This window comes from Tiliqua scincoides, chromosome 1, assembly GCF_035046505.1.
Source record: "Tiliqua scincoides isolate rTilSci1 chromosome 1, rTilSci1.hap2, whole genome shotgun sequence".
NCBI classification, from domain to species: Eukaryota; Metazoa; Chordata; class Lepidosauria; order Squamata; family Scincidae; genus Tiliqua; species Tiliqua scincoides.
In genome coordinates, this window is record NC_089821.1 from 32,803,020 (window position 1) to 32,809,019 (window position 6,000).

The window sequence follows — 6,000 nt, forward strand, 5'->3', positions numbered from 1 at the left end:
TTTGTTGTGTAAACAGACACTCTGCTGCAGCCTATGGGAGATCTGATTGCCTCAGAAGCTGGTTTGCTGTAGTTTGACCACCATCGTATATGCAGTCCATCATTAAGCAGATGGTTGTTAAGCGATACACGCTTATATTCATATGTTGCTGGCAAAGCACGACTCTCTCTTGGGCAAACTTGTCAGCTCTCAAACCCACTGCCAGACTGGAACCTGGGATGATGTCACTCTGCAAGCCACCAGCCTGCTCTGGCCAAAGGAGGGAACTGTAAAGCTATTAACAAGACAAACTAGAAAAGCCCTCACCCACAGTTTACGACAGTGGGTCAAATGGCACTCCCTGAATTTTAAAGCTTCCATGTCAAGCTTCCTCAGTCACACTGAACAGGTTGTGGATGCTACTCCATTTGCTGACAAAAAAATTGGCTAGTGCCTTTTTGGTCTTCCCTGAGTCACTTCGACTAAGCTGCCATCCCCTGAGACTGCCCTGGAGTCCCAAGGAATCAGCATCAAATGCAGCACAGATGATTATGGAAAGCAAGGCTGGAGATTTTAACAGGACCTCCTTGACTTAATGATGCTACATTATGTTGGGGGGAAAAATACCCAGGAACAGCTTCAGTCAGAGTTGACAATTATCACTTCAGCCCGGTGTCACTGCTTGACTACTGCTAGGCCTGACATACTTCTGATGCTCCATTTCATTTGGTAAATTCCATGCCACTTTTCCCAACACAAGTTATTCAAGTGTATGGACAAGAAGTACAGTATGCCTCATTTATATCTCAACTTTGGCTCAGTACCATGTATCCAACCTTCCATTCCATCACCCTTTTAGGTGCCCAGAGTCCTCAGTGGGCAAGCTTGTAGTGCAGTCCAGTGGTATTCATCTAAGGGCGTGATCCTAACCAACTCTCCAGCACTGATCTAGCTGCATTACAGACCCAAAGTAAGGTGTCAGACATGCCCTGACCTTGAGGAGGCCTCCTTGACTGTCTCCCCACTGCAGGACGGGAGTGAATGCCCCACTGGCACAGCTATGTCAGTGCTGGAAAATTGGTTAGGATTGTGCCCTAAGTGTATTCCGTGAATTTTTTTTTCCAAAGCTTATTAATCACCATGGTCAAGCTACAAAAGTATGATAGGCTTCTGTTTCTGGCCATGTTTGTATTTATCTCTGGAATTCTTGCTTTGGGAAATTTGGAAGGAGATTCAGATTTTTATTTCAAGGGTGTGAAATTCTGTATTGTTGGGTAAGATGATACAGAAGCCATGCCGTAGCTTTGATATATTTTTTTTTAATATCAACGGCTCGGGAAGCATATCTAGAAAAAAAAACCTATTATGCCTGAAACCTGTAAGGTGCCAGTTCACAAAACGTGTACAGCTTTTGCATGGTTATATGCTTCCTATTCACTGCCAAAGTTTAGGTGATCTCTTTGTTTTAGGAGTTGGCCTTTGCCAGAAAGACTGTAAACAGGCTTAGACCTTGTGGATTTTTCCCACACCCTGTTGGCAGGTGTTTGTGGCTTTGTCACATATACTGTCATTTTATTTATTTATTTATTTAACTCAGAAACAGAGCACAAAGCCAGCCAATTGTGTGCATGTATTGCCATGTGCAGGATCCAACTGTTGGCACTCTAGTGCAAAAGTTTGAAAAGCAGCATTGTTGCTGAGACTGGCATACAGTATGTGGTGATGCCTGCACAAAATAGGCCTGGAGCTGAAAACGCAGGATTTTCAAGTATCCTTTTTCCACGGTTACTTGCTGGTCATGTAAATGGACTTAATGTTACTAATCTAGTAGGTCTTCTAACTTAAAAGAAAAAATTAAAAACAAACAAGCAGAAGTGCCCATATACCCACCACACATGGCAAGCAGGAACTTTCACAAGCAGAAGAGAATGGATGTTAAAGAATTACATGTATTTTTTTTTATCATGTGGGCAGTACTGATGCATTGTGTTCACATCCACTGGTTAGTACTTTAATAAAAATACCTTCCACTCAGAACCGACAGGAACTCTGCTATTATTTTCCATAACTGGTCCAATTAACATCATCCTTTCCTTCACACTACGCAACAGTCATTCCTCTCAAAATAGCCATGAAAGAAAAATCACCCATTCATTAGGATTAAGTACGGGTATGAAGTTTTATTGTGTGTCTGTGTGTGTTTTAACAATATGAATTCCTGTGAAATATTCTTGGATTTGTGCATTTTTCAACTCACCTGTAGTTTGTAAAGAATATGCATAAAATATTTAATGTGTAAAATGTGTGGTTTACTTTTATTTTTATGATTCATGTCATCTGCTATAGCTAGAGGCTAATTTTACTCTTTTATTGCCCAATTTTACCATTGGCAACCCCAAGAACAGTAGAGCCTCGGGAGCTGCTGTTGTGCATACTGCACCTCTGCCCATTTGTGCCAGTGGCCTGGAAGCTCATGATGGCGACCTGGCTTTCACACCATCTTGAGCCCCTAGGCAGGCCATGAAATCACTTCACCCACTTGCTGTTGGGGAGCTAGTCTCTCCCGACAGATCAACCCTCCTAACTGGCACTAAAGTCAAAGGTTAGCCCACCTCAGGCCTTCCAGTAATTTGAATAGCTGGCATGGTGGTTGAAGGCATTTATCTGGAAAGAGGACCTGAGGCTGATCTCTGGCCTCCACTAAAGCAGTTTAAAATAGGGGCACATACACAGCGCTCACAGAAAGAAGGAAAGATACATAACATTAGTTGGGTCATCATTTTGACTAAAAGCAAGACAATGACGGATAGAGAGGAGTTTGTGGGTCAATGGTGAGGCTACACAAGGACCCAGATTATCAGTCCACTTCTGCTGGATAGGGCATGATGTGTGGCAGGAGCTGTGGGGTGAAAATGCCAGACCAGCTGAGTCTCTTGATTTAAAGTGAGGCTAAGAAGGTCGAAAGAGGGCTCTGAAGTGAGCCAAGGAGCTAGGCAGTAGCCTTAGTTTGTGCAAGAGACAGAAGCAGGGCAAGACAGCTGGAGCGCTTTTCCCAGGGACAAGGGGCACATTGCAAGGTGGCCCACAACCAGTGCTAGCACATGTGGCTTTGGTTGTACTTGGGGAGATTGTCCAATCTGTGTTAGCATAGTGGCTAGCTTGACCCATGGTTATTGCCAGCAAGCTGCAACACAAGTCTAACTCTCCCTTGAGTGTAAGGAACTATTGGCATAGTACTTTGTCTCAACAATGTTTCAGATAATAGCTTCATCATGTCAGACATTTAGCAGTATCTTAGGACAAAAAAATGATTAGTTGATCTAAGCTATTTTGCCTACGTGGCGATTGCATGAATCTAGAGTGGTTCCAGTTCTTGAACAACCACATCACAAGGTATAGTGTAAACAAAGCTTTCTCTGACTGCGAGAAGCGGGCAAAACACCCAATGAATTGGTTTATTATACATCAGCAAAGAGTCACCTGGTGGTGCCCCTTTAGACATGCATTCCTTTTGCACAGTCAATTTATTCACTGAGAGCGGATTGTCAAAAACTTGGAAAAAAGATGTGACTGTTCTCACACAGTGTGTCAACATCTTGCGAAATATATGAAAAAGTTATTGAATCTGGCAAATTCTTTTTGATATTTAGCATTGTTTCAAAGACCTGGGACTTTAACGTAGGAGTTCAAATGGCTGGCAAGGACCCCAAAAAGCTACTTTAGACATACCCACAAGTTTGCCTGTGCCCAATAGGACCTTTTACCTGGTGATCCTTTGTGTCTGAACCGTATCCTCCTCCCTTTTGCCATTTAGCAAACCCCTTTTAAAACTCTTCACAGTTTCTATGAAACTGGATGAAACAAGGGGCTGCAAAGCCAAACATCTCTTCCTTGAGGAAGTGCTGACATGGTTCTTTCAGCCAAGTATGTTTTGTTGCAATTCATACACTGTTCCTGATAACTGTCTTTTCAGCTTACACAAATAAAGTCATGTCTTAGGACAAAATTGATCAAGTTCATTGGAACTATTTTAGAGCAAAACGGATGATTTAAATACCAGCAAGACTCAATTAGGTGGAGCAAACAGAGTTGCATTGTACCAGTTCTGCCCACCAGATTTGGGGATACTGCAATAACAATGCCTATAGCGTGGGTAGCCAGAGTCACAATAGTCTATTGTGAGTTCATTCCTGTGTCCAGCTGTCTAGTTCCACAGTCATCTGGGACGGAGTGCCTGCTTTTGAAACTGTGAATTCAAGACAGGAGTGGGATTGTGTTGGTATACCACCCACCCTACTGCCCAAATATCTCCTTACCTGCTGTGGTGGTCTCAGGCACACTGTTAGAATCCACAAGGCCTTTGGTACTCAGTGATTTTTACATTCTTGCCAAAGCCCATACCCATGATGTGGGTAAGGGTATGCCCATGGGCCTAACTCAATATCAATTCTCACACATAGCACAAGATTAAGATCACTTGTCTGTTATGGGAAAATCACTATCTGGCCTGATGTAGGCCTTTCTGGACTCTCATCTCGGCAAGGGTCAGGGACCTATTTTGATGTTCTACACCCAAGGGTTGATGGAACAAAATGGATTCGTGAGGAACCTAGGGGATTCCTGATGGCCCTTTTGATACCTTGACTGACATCTGGAATAGAGAAACGGTCTTGGTGCTTGACACAATTGCTCCCAAGCATCCTCTTCCTAACTGCAGAACCAAGTTAAGTCCTTGATTTTCTGAGGAGTTGTTAGCAATGAAGCGATTGGGAAGACAACTTGTAAAATTGCGCTGAAAACCTCACATCAAATGTGTCTGCACACTGGCTAGTTTTGTGACTATTCTGTGGCAATCGTGGCAGCAAAAAATATATATATTTCTCTGCTACCATCACATCTGCAAAGAGCTGGTCATCTGATTTGCAAGGCATTTTGCAGATAAAATTGCTCATACTTAGTCATACAAAATTGCATGACTTAGGGCCCAATCCTATCCAACTTTCCTGCACCGGTGCAATCGCAGTGCAGCCCCATGGTAAGGGAACAAATGTTCCCATACCTTGAGGAGGCCTCCAATACTGTCCCCCCACCACAGGATGCAGTGCAATGGAAAATTGGATAGAACTGGGCCCTTAGTTTCCATTTGGGCAGTTCCAGTTGAGTTGCCTTCAGTATCTATTTATTTTATGAGTATGCATATCACAGCTCCCCCCCCCAGCACATTAGGGCACAAGCACAGTCCAATCCTAAGCAACTTTCCATGCTGACACAGCCACAGCACAACAAATGTTCCCTTACATTAAGGAGGCATCTGTGCCTGCCCAGAATGCAGTGCACTCCCCGTTGGCACAGCTGTATCAGCACAGGCAAGTTGGTTAGGACTGGGCTATTAATCACGGTCATCAATTGTCCAAACCATGACTGCACAGCTAGTTAAATAGCAGATTAAACTGGGTTTTAAATTGCACAGGATGGAGGGGCAGTTTGGACAATCTGCGCGCACACAGTATTAACAATGGTGTCCAGAATGCTACGTATGGAACAGGACATGTGCATGCCACAACATTATCATGCCACGAGAGAGCCAGTTCTACAAGTATCATCTAAACTGGTCTGAAGTGTGGCTGATCCTTTTGTTACACAAGAATTGGTTTTAGTCAGGGCAGCCTTAGGAGACGTGGGACCCAAATAGAAATATTTTTAGTAGGGCCCCAGGTTCACAGCCAAGGTCTGTAGAATAAATAAAATTTATTATAGACTTTATATCTCTATGGTAGAATGGAAAGCAAACAAAACGTACTCTTTAAAAGTGCATGTGAGTTAATGGATCAAATGGAGCACATTTTAATATAACATTTCATACAAGGCAAGAGTAGATTGGCGTGGGGCCCAGTTGGGAATAACTGGTTCAGTTGGCTTAAAGTCAGCTCTGGTTTTAGTCATTCATTAACCCATATCTTAAATAGCTACATCAAAACTCTTAACTGAATGAGTATCCATTCTTATTTGGACTGCAGTCCA